The following is a 16,754-nucleotide window of genomic DNA, read 5'->3' as shown; positions in this document are numbered from 1 at the left end:
AGACTAAAGATGAAAAGATAATGCGAGGACTGCAGCCAGACACCTGGAGAGCAAGAGGGGAGAATAGTTCAGGTTGGTAGCAAGAGGCAATTAAATCTATCAAATGCTATGTAAGTTGAGAGTTAAGATACAGCTCGAATAAAATGATTGTGATTTATCATTCTTTGTGATTGACATTACACTGGTGATGGTAATAATTTAATAAAATTACTAGAGTTTTGCTATTTTTTCATTTTATCAAAGGCTCAAAAGCATTCAAATAGATTAAATTGCTTGGAAGGAAAAATAATACACTAAAATTATACTTTTAGTAATCCTCTGTCCTAACTAAGAAAAATTACTGCTAAGGGTATAAATAGAGAGATAAAGATAGATTCAGGGCAACACAAGCAAAAGTAGGCCAAATGAACTCTTCCAATACAAGAAACTACACCTGCTAATCTACATCTCCCTCTCTATATTTTGGCTTGCTGTTCTCTGAAGCCTTTTGAGGCAGCTGTGTCCTGAAGATGGATGCCTCAGTGCTCTCACAGGTCATTCAGACCCTCCCAGACTTTTCCTGTCCTGTAAGCTTTGTGAATTTATGTTTGTATTTGGATGACGTGTAAACCCTTCAAATAGCTTTCAGCTCAACTGAAGAGCGTAAGTGGAGTGTGGGCGCTCCTCTTCTGTCAAACAAAATCCTTGAAATGAGGTGTTGAGTACTTCCTTTGCAACTATTTCTTAGACCTACTGGCTTCTCAAAGTGAAAGTCTTGTCAGCCACTAAGACCTGGACTGCCAAACAGCCCAGCATAGGCACTTGCTGTGTCTCCTGCACTGTTCAAAGAAGTAAAATATTCAAATATATTCATTCTGGTAGGCATCATTATTTATGACCTCCTCACAATGACAAAAAAGAAGGAATGCAATTTGTCCTGAAGTTCACTGACATATATGAGAGGAAATATTTTTAAACTAGTGACAGATATAAAAGGACAGCATATTCCAGGTGAATGAGGAGTAGGCAAAATGTCTCCTCCTTTCAGATATGTTTCTACAAGTTCTTTTTTTTTTTTTAATTCATGCTGACAAGCATACACTGAACCTAGCAGATAAATATTTTACTCAGATTTTATGCTGTCACTGACATGTTTGCACAGCAAGAATCAAGTCTGCTCCTCATTTTCGGGGGCATGCCAAAGCAAGTGCCAGCCTATACTGCTCTGCTCTTCAGAGGGCAGGCTCTTCTCTGATGGCTATCCCTGGCAGGCACAGCATGGCAAAGCTGCAGCAGATAGCTAATTACTTGTCAATTCTGTAGTCTAACAAGTCAAATGCAACCAGTACAAAGGGGCAGCTGCCTATATGGTAGTGGCATTTTGGTATTAAACAGCCTACCAGTGGAAAAACAACTCTGGCTGTGGGAACTGGGTAAGTAGGTTCCTCCTGCCCAGAGCCTTCACCGTGGGAGCAGGTCTAGGGACAGTCAGCACTGACTCTGGGCTCTCAGGATTTTTACCAATCTTGTTAACCATAGCCGCGTTTTACAAAGCCAAAAAGAGGAATTGCATGACTTATTACTCAATGGTTAATAATTTTCTGAATCATTCACAAGTTTCAGAGTTTGATATAGCAGTTGCTGGGTTACTGGGTAACATTTTAAAACATGTGCTCTGCTGCTGTTCAGATAAGATTTTATAGCAATTTGCTCTAGAAATGTGATACTGCTAGTTTAATACCAAATGTAGAAATAGGAGGTTAGAGTACAGGGAATCCTCAGCTACAGAAAGTTACTCTTTGCCTATTTACTGTAGTAAAAGCTACCTGCAGTGCGGTTTGCTCAGATGACTAGCTGTTTCAACAGTAGTAGGAAAAGACACTTTGTAAGCACCACTGGGTATTTCTGCCAGCAGGACTTTTGTACTTTTTTTTTACTTTTTTTTTTTGTGCTTTTCTATTGAGAATAGCAGCACCTTCAGCTATTGGTGCCAGGTACTTTTTATCCTTTTACTAGCAGTTCTCTCTTCTCCTCAGCTTCTTTCACACACCCTTGGTAGCTGAACACAAGAAGTGCAGTTCCCAAGAAACTAGTGGCATGATAATAATCAGCTCTTTATTAAGATGAGACAAAGCTAGAAGATGGAGTCAGTTACTGGCACCGAGCTGTTAGTACAAGGCACTGCTAAACCACATCTGCTTAATCCAGAAAGCTTCCAGTCAAACAAAAAGCAGGTTCATGTGCTGCTGATGCAGAGAGAGGTGAATCATCAACTTTGCTGGCAAGCTTTCCTTTACATTGGCATGGCCCAAGAGATTTCCAAATTACAAAATAATTGGAAGCTAATTTTCTCTGGAGAAAAGAAAATCAGCAGGGAGGGTGTTGTGATGGAGAATGGAAGTAACGCTATGCTTTGCTTCAGGTGTTACGTGCAGTCAGGGCTGCACCTTCCCTAGAGCACTGGAAAGTGACAGATGCACCAGGCGGTGATCAGCATGGGTGTAATATCTGGTGTGCTGAGTGGATGGGACCAAGGGAAATGTGGATTTCTCCACTGTGGTGGGCACTGGGGAACACTCTAGTAACAGCAGCAGACTATTGCCCAGTTTGGTGATAATCCAGCAACAGACAACTGGGCAGTTCACCAAAAGACCAAGCCCTGCGCAGGATTAGCATAAACAGTACAAACTCCAGCAGTGCAAACAAACACATAAATATGACTATAGCTAAACTGCCTTGCAATGGTAATGCTTTTTTCTTCTACTCTCACTGATTTGCTTGCTCAGATCTGTTTTCGTTCTAGCTTGACATCAGGATCTTTCAAACTGCTCTTTTAAGTACTTGGTATGGGAAGTTAAAGCTTGAAATCAATCGGAAGCAAATGTTTGCGATGCCACCCAAACTCAAATTCAAATGCTTTAATATAGTGTTACAAACTCCAAAGAACAGCTGCACTTTCACAAAGAATTTTGTGGGGTTTGGTAAAACTGATTTTGAAGGATAAAAAACCTCTGCCGTCTATGTTAAGTGTCACTTTCAACATCTGTATATTTATCGGTATTTTACATGAAGTATTTTTTTTATATTTTTTGAGTGCACAAACTGCCAGCTAGACATCATACAGTTGTATGTATTTCTAACATTAGCATTTATTTATATGCATTTATTTGTGAATTTATATGCACATGAGCAAAAAGCAACCTTAAAATGGCAGTCACAAGTAGAATGGCACTTTGGCAATGTTTGTGAATCATTCTGGCATATTAAGGAAAAAGTTGAAATAGGCTAATAAGTCAAAAGACTCATTCTCTCTAGAACAATGTGTGTACATATATATTTAACATGGGGTTTTTTCCAGTTTCTGTTGTCACCACACATATTCCTCCTCCTCTTTGGAATTACATTTTTGCGATATGGGATCCCAAGCAGCTAACTCTGAGCAACAAAAATCACTCTCAAAACATCAGTTTACTTACTTATTCACTTTATATAATAGTTTTTGCGAAATCTCAAGGAACCTATTTAACTGTGAATTGCTCAATGAACTGTATCCACATACAAGCTCTTTCCTTTGAGTCCCTATCATTGTGTAGCTGTATCAAACATAACAGTGGCAGGAACTCTAGAGGATACAGTGAACCAGTGCTGGAGGTAGTTCAGGAGGATGTAGCAGTCATAGGTGAATAAATAAATGAAAAAGCACCCCTTGGTGAGATTTCCCTATGCATTCATTCTGGTTGCTGCTTCTGCCCAAGAATTGTCTCTCCCCTTGTTTCACCAGGGAAAGACCATTCAACCCACCTCAGAGGCCCCCAAAGCTCCCTCCTCACCTCAGTAGCCCTGTGAGGCTGTCATGATACAGCTCCAATAAACTTGGCTCTAGCAAGAATTCTTATGTAAATATGTGATTCTTTGTGGAATTTTCTAACCAAAAATTGGCACACAAAGATACCACTTTCCCATTTTTTGTTTGTTGTTTTGCAAAAGATCGTGGGCCAAACAAACCTTTAATAACTCTAAATAAATGTTCTTTCCTTCTGGGGCTGACATGATAATATGTTATCAGTACACTTGAATTTTCTTCATGCTGTTGATTTGAAAGCATGAGGGGAAACATGTTATGCAAAGAAGCATCTCAGATTTGGTTTCCCTCCTCCTTTTTTAGACTTAGGCGGAATGCACGTCTTTGCTGCAAAACTTAATTCCTTTACATAATGCAGAGACTTCCAGGAACTCTTTATCAGATTGGGTTGCTGATAAAAGCATGACAATACCACAGCCCACAGGGCTCCACACTGGTGCAATCTACTCTTTCACTGTCATTTTAACCTAAGCCTAATACATGATGGGGAGATACAGAGAAAATGACTGACATTTTCAGAGGGACCTAGACTGCTGTTACATCAAAGTCTTAGTAATGCAGGCTGGCGTGAAAGTTATAATAAGCTAATTTCAGAGCCTTAGTCATCGTGCAGACCTCCATGTAGATCATTTTCCTTCACTGTTGCATTCCAGCCATTTTGCTTACTGTTAATTAAATAATACTCACCCCTGACCAACCAATTTTTTTCCCCTTGATCTTTGAAGCAAATCTTGAAGGTTCAACCTCCCTGCTCCCAAACTTCATTCACACCTATGCTCTCCTCATTGGCGATGAAGTCCCCATACTCCAAACAACCTCCAAAGACCAGCAGCATCAGAGTGAATCACTAGACCACACACTAGAGAAGAAACCATGGAGTCAATCCTGATTTAGTGGTTCTATTCCCTGCACATACCAAGGGAGATAAAAAAAAAAATCTGTCAACTAACAGTAAGGGATTAAAAGCCAGCCTATCCTCCTTCACTGAAGATGAAAAGCTTAGAAAACTGAACAAAATCCCACCAAACAGACAAAAGGTCAAACACATTAAATAAAATTCTGAGTTCTAACCTGCATCTCCTGTGTGATAAAGCTCAAGACTGGTTTAACATGTGTCAAACATTGCTGAGCTTCTGGAGAGATGACCATCATGGCACCACCTCACCCTTCGGCTCTCTCTGCCTTAACCATGGCTATAAGAAAAGACCTCATTTTATTTATGAGGTTGTTTATGCTAGCTACTAGTGCCAGCTGCAGTCTCCCCAGGGCAATTACGATTTCTCCTTTATGTCACCTGTAACCAGCAGGGCATATAGGTGTAGTTCAGTTGAGGGCTCTCAGACCTCGATCCAGCCAGGCATTCAATATTGAAGTGAACTTTTGACTTGAATAAGGGAAGTTAAGCAAGCACTGGCTTCCAGTGAGCAAAAACTCCTCCAGTACTTTATGTCAAGACACACCTAGCCCCAGCACACCAAAACTGGAAACATTTCTGTCATATCTTTTGTGCCAACATGTTTCAAATCAGCCTCACAGAAAATTGCCACAACAGGAAACGAAAGCCTGTCTGACTGTCATTCACCAGATTTTTAAGACTTCAATGTATTTATGGTGAAGCAAACTGGTTGCTCAGTCCCCTTTGCCAGATATGCCAAACACAAAGCACTTCCAAATACGCATAGAATTTAGTTTATCAATGCAAGAACCATAAGGTAATTTAAGGTGGGACTTCAAACTGCCAGCAAGAAACAAATGGTAAGAAAGCGTGATTCAAAATACAATTAATCCAGTCCAGATTGTAATTGAAACAGCAGCTTTGGCAGTTTTCAGTAAATCTGTGCAGACCATGTATTCCTCTTTTTGTTATCCTTTAACATGAGCAGCCACAGCACTGAACCTTTGCTTTTTGTTCTTCTGTTTGTTAGCAATGCTCTGCACAGAAGATGACCAGGGTGTGATCCATCAGCCTTGGAGGTGAGCAGTAAATCCAGTGAATCCGGCATCTCTTAAATCATATTTTTAGCGAACAAACCTGGCAGAGGAATGGCTTAGAAACATGATACAATTGTATAAAAGATACCACAGCAGCATTTTTTCTTTCTTTTTTCTTGCACGGGCAGGGTCTGATCTGTGTGCCAAAGGCCCCTTTCTGTGCAGAAGTCCCCAAGATGATCTGGCTGTAAACTAACAAGCGGGTTGCAAAGGAAAGGTTTAGATTCCCCTTTTGACTAAATTCAAAGACTGCACACATTTTCCACCATGGTTTGTTTATGATGTAAATGATGGCTTAAGCATTGTTCTTCACTGAAAATAGTCCAGCTGCCCATAATCTGTCATTGATTTTCAGTGCATATTTTGCAGCTTTTAAATACATTCTTGGCAAGAAAGTTAGAAATTTTAGCCTAGGATATTAAAATCTGTAACTGAACTTGAGTGTGGAAACATTTTTCCTGGTCTTCAATCTGCTCCATTTTAGGAAACTCCACTTTAGTCCTGGATGCATGAGAACATTGCATTTGAGCCATCAGCAGGTGTAAAGTGCACCACTGCTCCAGGAGCATCATTTTTCTGAAGTCATTTCTGAAAAACAGGAGAGCTTGTGGCTTGCTGCGGCAGTACACAACTTTGCATTTGCTCTCCCAGTTTATGTACAAATTATCACATTATATAGTTTGAAATTCTTGTTAACACACTGTAAAACATTTGTAATTCTTAAAAAAAGTAACCCTCAATCTTATCATTCAGTCCGATCTCTTCAGATTTATGCCTAATCAATAAAATTAAAACACAAAAGCAAAAAGAAAAGCACTTCTCTGCTGCTAATGATGACTAAAGTTGCTAATACTCTGTCTGAAAGCAAGTGTACAATTTAAGCTCTCCTGATTTACAATCATTAAGGTTTTAAGTGGCAGACTTCTCTCTTCACTGACGTTGAAGTTAGCACGGGTTTCAGACATTCAGTGTAAATTATGGCTTAAACAGTATCCTTCATTTATAGCTGTGAATAATAAAGATCCAGACACACACACACCACTACGCCAAATTACACTGCTGTGAGAAAAGTAAACTGAAAATATACCTGAAAATCACTGTGCTATAATACTATCCCATCTCCCTCCCTCAAGACACTCAAAATACCAGGCTGAATCCTAGTAGAATGAACTTGTTTACACAGAGTTTGGTTTGGACATAATAAAGCTCAAAGATCCAACAACAGAGTCCTGAAAAATCTCAGAGAAGTTACTGTATTTTTGGTTCAAACACAATGCTGATCTGATGTGGCAGTCTTTTCATAAAAAACTCCATTTGTATATATCTTATTGAAAAGCCACTACACTGTAATACCCAAAAGAGAATAGTTATTAAAACTGGAGCCTTTGCAAATGTTGTATGGCAGTTATGACAGAAACAACCATTATATTCTGGCCCAATAGGTACAATATCACTGCTCTTCTGAAGAAACAGATAAAGTAGCTACTAAAGGCAGCCTGCCCTGACAGCGGTGGGAGGGGAAGAGGCGAGGTTTACCCATCAACACATTATAAACTTGGAATTTTCTTTAGTCTGCAAATGAACATTCTTGTGATTTTCTGATCCAGAGGTGGTTGATATTAACTGAAGATTTCTGTTGACTTCATTAAGCTTTACATTTAGTCCTAAAGAAAGAGTGAGTTTTGCCAGAAGTTGAGAACCTTGGTTTTTTTCCTCTCTTTGCCATCTCTCCAAGGTTCAGCTCTGCAGCAGCTCACTGAAACAGACTGAAAGCCTGAGTCCAATTTCCAGTTGATGTAATTTTTTTGTATTTGAGTGGATTTCCACCAGCAGATAATTTTGTCCCAGCATCCCTTTCTACAATAGCTTTGACACAGTATTGCCTCATTTGATATTACGGCCAAAGTGCATATGGCTTCATTCAGTAAATGCAGACTGCCAGGGAAGGAGGACATCTTTGGCTATCTCCTAGTGTCAAACCAGAGTAGGGCTTGGACTCAAGCTTTCTGGTCATAAGCACTACCTGCATGTTGACTCACAAACTGGCATGGACCTGGAGTGGGGCAGCTGGCTCCTGAGGCAAAAGAGCTCAGACACGGGAAACCTTGGGAACGCTCACTCCACTCCTCCTCTCACAGACACTATAAAGGGGTCTGTGCAGCCTGGCCCAGGGGACTTGGTCCAATGTTTGGGCTCTTGCAATGTCTCACCATGTGAAGGACTGAAATTTGTGTTGAATGGATTATACCAGCAAGCCAGGCTTTTCTCCACCACAGACTGATGCCAAGAAATACCTCACCCTTAATCAGAGATGACCTCAAAAGATTGTAGCTTAATTTTACTTCCACCGTGAGATGGACTGGAAATGTAGGTTATGAAATGTTCAAGATGTTAAATGAGGTTTCAGTTTGGGTTAGCCACATAATGGGAAAAAAAGGATAACTTAACACTTACAAAAAAGCTTGTCAAGTTTTGTTTCCTTCTACCAACATTAGCCAGGGAGGTTTGGATCTTGCTTGCATGCAGAGGTTGGGGAAGAAGGAGGATGGAAAGGTTCCACATTTGGTCTCTCTTTCTCACCGTGCTGAAAATTAGTAATGGATCACTCAGTTTCCTTCTGTTTGAAACTACTGTACTCTGCTGGGCAGATGTACCATACTAGTGCAAGCGCTAAGAAATATGATAATAACCCTATGGGATTCTATATATTCCATTAGCCTTGTAGATGCTTTCCCATAAATGTCAGACAGACAGTTCAATTCTAAACTGGTTATGTGCACTGCTTTTAACTTACTCCCTCCTACTTCATTCCTGTCCTGCTGCTGTTGCTCTCTGAAGTCTGTTTGCCACTCTCTGAAGTCTGTTATGTCTTTGTATTTCTTCTCTACAGTTTTTGTGCATAACTGGGTTACTGTTTTTTCCAAGCATTTTGATATTTTTCCTGTTCTCTTTTCTCATCGTGATATAATTCCCTAGGTTTGGTTTCATTCTCATAGGTCATGCGGCATTTGATTTGCTAGTTCAGGTTTTTTCGCATCTCTCTGTTTCTTCTCTTCTCTCCTCTCATTCAGCACTGCACGTTCCTCCAAAGGCTGATTCCTCCTTCTGACTTGTATTCGAATATCTTTTCTCTTTTATCACAGCCCTATCACAGTGTGTGCAATAGTTTCCAAGTGACTCTCAGAAGCTGTAAAGAGGTACCTTTCCTTCAAAATTACATCACATCTGTATTTGAATTTCCACAGAGTGCCACCTCTTCTAATAAAGGGGGAAAAAAGGATAAAAGTTTATTTTGAATGGAAACTATACTATTTTAACTGCACCAGATTCCTTGGAAAGTATAACCAGCTAATATCTGTGAAATGCTTCCAGCATTAAGAAAGCATGCCAAAATTGAAAAGTGTGAGTTGAACATGAACAGATTTGGAGCTGCCCTGTAATAATTACAAATACTGAATGCTGGCCTCCTTGTTGGAATAGTTACTGTGCAGATAGATTTATCAGTGGGAAAAAAACATCTAGGACAGAAGAAAATAGGGATAGACAAGTCACTTTTCTCTGGACAAGGGAAGATTGTTCAGAGACAATTACAGAACAAGAACAAGCCTGGCTAACAAAGGAGAGTAGTGGTTTTAAAAGCAGCATGTTCTCAAAAGAAGTATTCTGGGAACGAAACTGAGAAAAATGTACCCTTGTCGTTGTCTGAAGAAATCAAGCCTGGACCGCTAGCCTGGATTTGGTCAGGATCCCACTGTGATTACAAAGAACTAAAACTTTAATCAAGCAAGTAGCCCACTGAGTTAAAGATAAGAACATATGTCTCTGCAGGACCAGAGAGTTATTTTGCAGCCACTTTATGATTTTTGCTTGAGCTGATTCAAGAGCAAAATCTCAAAGCTTCAGTTGACTTATTCCTCCGAATATTTAAAATCTTCCAAAGTTCCCTAAAGTAGATTTAACATTCCTTTTAAGCTTTCTTATTAGTGTAGAGTGGCCAGTGTCTTTCCTACATGAAATTTCCCTTAAACACTCAAACTCAGGCAAAGAATTTCTGTGTTCATGCCAATAGTCCCTCTCCATGGACAGAACATGAAGACAAAAACAAAAAGAAATCAACCCTTGAAAAAAAAAAAAACCCTCTTGCAAAATTATTTTTAAAGAATAGTTAACAGAGCACAGAAAAGTCATGTGAGTATACTCCAGCCAGAGAGGTATGCATATTTTTCCGGCTTTTAATGCTTTCTCTGATGAACCTTAAAAATCTCAGTTCTCCATTACCATCCAGCCTTTGAGTCAGCAATCAAGAGAGAATAATTCAGAACTGACATCACAGCCAACTTCACAGTTTAATGTCAGCAGTTGACAGGGAAAGGAGAGACTTGCATCAGGTTTTCATCAAACTGTGTTTAGAACTTATCATGAGTTTCTAAACATAGGTCTGAACAGTCCCACATTTGGCACCAAGTGCAGCCTTTCACAGCCTGCTTTGGAAGGGATTTTTGTGACTTGATTTCTTCCTTGTCAGATGCTGTAACCGTTTTTAGGTGACTAATGAATATTTTAATCTGACCTTCTAACCTCCAAGTGTGTTACATGCCAAAGAATAATAAGATAGGGGAGAATATGTTACAAAATAGATGATTTCATTGAAAATCAGAATCCCTTGCCAAATTTTACTGTAGTTTATGTTCTGCAATATGCCAAAAATATCAGACAAACAGGCATCAGTATGATTAATTTCACCACTGTTTCCTTTTCTCCCTTAAATTGACCACTGAGGCCACTAAACTGGCACGCAAAAGCATACACTTTGCACATGTTAACTCAAGTGTTTGTCAACAAATTACATTCCTTTCTCCATTAGCTTGTCTTTAGTCAGCCATCTTGAGCTATTATACAAGAATTAGTATCAGATGAGTGGTTTGCTTTTGCATCTCCATCCATGCCAAACTGAAATGGGTAAAGATTCACAACAGAAAGGGGGGGTTGTTTCTTAAGATTTGGTGTACAGTTTTTAGTTCACTAGATCAAACTCCCTTGAGTATATCTTAGATCCAGAACCATTTTGAATGCTCCTAGTTTTTCTCGTCTAGAATCTTACTTGTAGATTATAACTAATAATTCATAAAATTAAAGGGTTTTATATCCAGATCCTGTCCAATGGTATAATTGTTGCAAATGTCACTTATGGCAACTGAAGTTTCATCTAAATTCCAAAGAATTAAGGGTAAACTCTGTCCACTGATATCTCACAGAAAGTTTAAGCAACATTAAACTGGTAGGCAGCTCAGGTCCAGAATAAAGGTCTGAACCATGTATAGAACTGCTTTTTCTTTCACAGTACAAAGAACATCACTTTTTCCAGAGCAGTAAATATAATCCTATCTTCTATTTAAAGCATGCAGTTTATTATCCCTATTTTTCACTTACATTTCTCTATATGGTCTCTTAATGCATTTCACTGAAAAGAGGATTTACCAAGTGTAGCACGTATCAGATTTCCTGACAGACAGACAGATTTCCTGTTTTCTTCTATTAGTAAATGCAAAGCTATTTCTTTTTGAAACTGTTCACAAGTGGCAGCTGAATGAAAAGATTTCCTTTTTTTCCCCAACTACTGTACAAGAACCCTGTGTCTACAAGAGTGTTGGAGGAAGATCAGAGGAATATTCATGTAGTGTCATGCATATGTACAAAATTTCTAATTGATTAATCATACATTATGCAAACCTGTCAAACATCATGTCAAAATGTATACCAGAGTTTCAAAAATGATGAATTATTATTAATCCTTCTGCGATTCCCAAAGCAGGTAAAAGATGACTGAATTAATCCTCATGATGATTATGTAAGACAAGCAGTATTTCACTTTGAAAGACAAGAATCATTATTTTCTACAAGGACTTCTCAGTGTGAACCTTCAGTAATGAACTTCCTGATATGGATTCTTAAAAGGAATCAAGAATCTAGAGATTGCAGTGTGTCAGATAGGCCTGTATACGTCGTTTCATGTCATCCCTTTCTGAACAAGCAAGGAAAGAAACAGCCTTTGTGACTACAGAAACAGGCACACAAAAAACTGACAGAATTGAAGTTCTGAAGGAAACATCAGGCAAGGGCTCTGCCACAGCCCAGCTGGGCAGTCAGGCCTCCCAACCCCATCACTTAACTGCGGAAACCATCTAGACTACCCTACACTATATACTAGGTCTCAGAAATTTCCCTGTTGGTCATAGCTTCTTTGCCATAGTCCCTCCAAGTATTACATGGTCCTTTTTAGCAAAATATTATTGTTTCCCATATACCTGCATTTTTCCCCCTTCTTTAAACATGGTCTTCTTGATCCTTAGAATAGCTGTACTGCAACTTCATTACCTGGTGGCTCACTGAAAACTTTTCAGATCCATACTCCAAGAAACACCTGAAGGAAACCTTCTTATCCTTGGCCTCAAGGTGCTGTTTCTCCATATGTGGAAGTAGGAAATGAAACCAGCAGTCTCCAGAGAAGTCTTGCCAATCTGATTCTGCCTCCTGCGGATGACAAGCCTGTAACAACATTATTTCAGCTGTCAGGTTACAGAGGTAGAGGGAGGAGAAAGGAAGGTGGAAGAATTTATTTCTTTTCTCCTGGAAATTTTCCTGTGACTCAGGGAAGCCAACTAAGCTAGAAATCTAAAGTTCATAAATCCACAGCCACACTTGCTAGTGCCTCCTGTAATTCTGAACACCAGAATCACCACCAAGCAATGGCACATCTGACAGCTTTGGTAGGAAAAACCAATCCTTCAGTCCTTTCACAAAATAATTTTAGAGGCACGGAGACTAGAACTAAATTCTGTACAACAACCCAGCAAGTTTTCTCCCATTTCACTGAATCACTGAATCACAGAATCACAGAATCAATGGTCGGGGTTGGACGGGACCTCTGGATATCATCTAGTCCAACCCCCTGCTAAAGCAGGCTCACCTCGAGCAGGTTGCACAGGATCGCGTCTAGGTGGGTTTTGAATGCCTCCAGAGAAGGACTCCATTGCCTCACAATCTGGTCACAATTGGGAAGTATCTGCATTCACAGCTCTCTAACAGCAGGATGCTCAACTGTCCCAGGGCTGCAACTCATACCAAAAATATTCAGAAGGCTGAAAGGCGGAAAGCCCCTAGGTGCATACTACACACCTCCAAAAGCTCAGAATGGGGGAACTCTGCGGGAAATTAATTGGCCAGGGGTGCAAGTGGTTCTCCAGATGTCCTCCACACTCACTGAGCAAGTGCCTGCATCCCAGTGCAGTTTGGCAACCGTGTCTCAGATGCCTTTTAGGCTAGCTTGCTCCGCCAGCCCTGCTTCCAGGAACCCAAGGCACTCTCCACAAGGAACTGCTCTGGAGCAACTCAAGTGCAATGTGAGTTTCAAGAGCTATTATTTAGATACATCTGCTCTTGTAGGCAGCGCACAAAAAGGTATTTCTGATGATACAAATGGAAAGGCTGAATGCAAGTAATGAAGGCTGCTGTTTTCTTCATCACAACGTCTCACACCCAGTCCCCCAAATGACCCAGACAGGGGAGCCTCCACACAGCAGTTCAAGTTTTGCAGCATCTTCTAAGGGAAGGGCTGCTGCACTGCAGGGTTCGGGCAGCTACTCTGTGTGGTAGTCCACAGAGAAAGAATTTTCACCTTCAGCTCTAGTCAGCACCGCAGCTGAGCTGGAAGAGAGCCAAGCTCCTGCAGATGGGCAGGAAAAAAATCAAAAATCAAAAGAAAGGCCAAAAGCAACTTTTATTTTTTGATAATATTGTGCTTGAGGAACATCTGATTAATGAACTTAGAAGTTCAAGAGCAGACAGAGTTCAGGACAAGCTTAATTTACCTGTAGTTCACAGTTCAACATAATTAGTAGTAAATAATGATGGGGCTCCTGGTCTGAAATCCAAGGACTTGGACTCTTTTTGCATCACATCACTGGATCACCTGTTTATAATTTGAAGTATAACAACCTGATGACATTTTGATGTGGACTGTTTGTGGATTTTTTATAGCTCTCAGGAATTCTGCCTAACCTTTTTCTCTAGCATACAGAAAGATACTCTGTTATGATACATTCTTGAGCCCCTGCTTCAGCAAAGGCTTTAACACTTACTTGGAGATAAGCTAATACGGAAAGGCTTTTCCTTACAACTTGCACGTTAGCTCATATTTGAGCACCAATGTTAGCTTTCAGGTGACTTTTTGGATTACTTCAGATGATACACACTGTCCAGTGTTGGTTTACACTAAAAATCTGTAAGTGTTTTTATCTGGGAGGAATTTTCTACTTGAGAAGGAGAGATTGGGTTTGTTGATCCTGTCCGTTCTTGATTTGTTTTTATTTTTTAATTTTTATTCTTTGATGACTTGGAAAACTGATGCCTGGATATTTTTCCATAGCTTTTGGGGAAGGAAATAGGAAGAAACTCACACTGGATTGGAGCCTATGTAACCTAATTTTAAGTTTTAGCATGCGGCATATTTATTATCAAATTACAACCCCTATAAAGCATAGTTTGAGAGCACCGTGGCAGGCTAGCATTTAACCGGATGGAGACAAAATATACAGCTGTAAAAAGCCACTAAACTAAAGCTGTACAACAAACCAGGCTGTACAAAGACTTTCACTGCTTACACAGTTTCTTTGTTTTAACTCTAGGGTTACTTAGCCTTGGCTTCCAAATAATTAAAACCTATTGTAATTATCCTCGTTAACTGTATCCTTTAATATAAAAAATGTCTAGCTTCAAAAGATGGTGATATAATGAGGATAGAGTGTGATGGACATGTATTACTTTGCTTCCAGGTACCCTGGAGGAACTAATATATCTTTATACTAATTTTTTGCCCTGTTTGGGTCTTATTCCACTTCCTCTGTGGTTGCCTTGCTCTGGGCCTGTGACGACAACCAATGATAAATGCAGACTACACACAACTCAGCTGCAGACTTACAGAGTCAAAAAATAGACAGAGCAGTAACACAAACCATAAAAACAGTTTCTGGGGAGGGTGTTCATGTAACCCCATCCCTGTCTTTTTCTTCTCTCTTCATTTCCCCAGGGGAACAATTATGTTTAAGAATAATCCCCTGTTTTAGCGTATTTGAACAAGGAAAATTAAATTAGCTGCTTCCCTGGCTACATTTCCTAACATTATTGTGAAATGCTTAATGAAGGCTCCTCAGAACCCCTTCATGCATCTTGTTAACTAAAAGTACATGGTTTACAGCTCCCAGCCACAATAGCCAAGAAATGCCAATTAGCAAATATGCCTTATCCAGAGAACATACACAACTGAAATATTAGACACAAATAATGACCATAGTGGCTCATGTTAGGATGGAAGCTTCCCATGTTACAGATGTACAGACTGGGTAATATTCATTGCTCCTCACGGCTTTTTGCTTTGGCATAACTCTAGCTTATGAGGTGATGGGATGGGTGGATGAAGGCTTATGAAAGCCCTTGGAAAGTGAGCCAGTGGCCTGGACAAAAGAGTGTATTGTGATGAAATAGCCTTTCATGAGCCCTGATCCCCACTATGCAAAAACCAACCTCAGGCAAGATTATTTTTTTCCTTCAGATTTTAAAAAAATGAAGTTTGGGAAAATTTTAACGACCAGAAAGGCAAGAACATTAAAGAATAAATATAAAAATCCTGGATGCTAGAAAAAAATTTGCAGGGCCCTTGAGAGTGCTAGGCTGTATCCCAGCATTAAGCCAGCCTGTGTCATAAGTAAAATAAGAAATGGGGACAGACCCAAAGCCTACTGAAGTCATGGGCAAATGTTCTGCTGCTTTCATGGTATTAGGGCTAATGAAAAAGTGCCATCCTTAACCAAGTTTTAGTTTTGTTAGGACATCAGCCTTTTACTATAAAGTTATCTACCAACATTTCTTTTAAATAAAATATAAATATATTGTCCAAAATTGTCCGTTAACGAATACCAAAAGGAAACCAAATCAATAGTTTTCTTATATCTTACTCTGACATTACAATGCAAATAACTGAGAATCCTTTTCAGGTTTGCACTTTCCATACATATGTGTATCCACACCAGCCGTTGTCATATGATTTTACTCACAGACTAAGAAACACACTCTAGCAATTATTAAAATGTAGTGCAACTAACACTCTTAGCGGAGTAGTGTAAGTCAGTCTGAGATGCTTTTAAGGATTCTGTGCTGCTTGATCTGTTTGGTCTGGAGGTATTTTAGGATTTCTAAGAAGCATGGTTTGGTATTTTTTCCCCAGATAGTGGAAATGTGTTACAGATAGCTGCAATTTTGGTAACATACAGTACTAAAAAAACCCAGGACCTATAATCTAATACTACCCACTGGAAGGTGAAGCAAAGTAATCTGGCTCCTAGGTCTGAGTGTCCTGAAGTAGTGCCTTTAATCTGGTGGTGGAGTAATTTAAGAGGGCTCAGGGGCCTCTGTATGCCATAGATGCAGGCTATTGCTTATGGTGCTTAATATTACCTTAAGGTGTTTAAGCATTCAAAACGAACAGAGAAAAAGCATAGCCAAAAATTTTACTTTGATTCTAGTTTTTCACGTATGCTTTAGTCTGATCTCATTTGATTCACCAGTAATTAGATATGAGGAACGTCAAGCTAAACAGAAGTAAAATAACTATCTGTACCATTCTTCTTGGACTTGCAATCTATAGTCATAGACTAAGTTGAAAATCACCTAAATAAACACATCTGTTAAGCTAACATTTTCCAGTGATAGCAGTTTTAATGTTGTGAAATGTGTTTGATGTGTTCATGTTACAAAGACCAGTTTCCAAAATGTTACTTTCCAACTTTTTTTTTTTTTTAAGTGTAAACTGACCTTTTTCCTGTTGGCTCTGTGCTGGCCAAGATATATTTCTTTTAATACTGGCTAA

The 16,754-nt window shown here is 39.5% G+C and overlaps 1 long non-coding RNA gene across 5 annotated transcripts in view; it reads right to left on the bottom strand.

Moving 5' to 3' along the window:
• Positions 1-16,754, bottom strand: part of LOC129735909 (uncharacterized) — a 140,948-nt gene that overhangs the window by 78,297 nt on the left and 45,897 nt on the right. For all 5 annotated transcript variants that reach the window (XR_008731859.1, XR_008731856.1, XR_008731857.1 and 2 more), the window contains one exon: positions 12,209-12,379. This is a non-coding gene — a long non-coding RNA (uncharacterized LOC129735909). The remainder of the gene's footprint in view (positions 1-12,208; positions 12,380-16,754) is intronic.

The sequence above is a fragment of the Falco cherrug genome, chromosome 4 (assembly GCF_023634085.1).
Source record: "Falco cherrug isolate bFalChe1 chromosome 4, bFalChe1.pri, whole genome shotgun sequence".
NCBI classification, from domain to species: domain Eukaryota; kingdom Metazoa; phylum Chordata; class Aves; order Falconiformes; family Falconidae; genus Falco; species Falco cherrug.
This window is presented reverse-complemented; position numbering and strand designations above follow the sequence as displayed.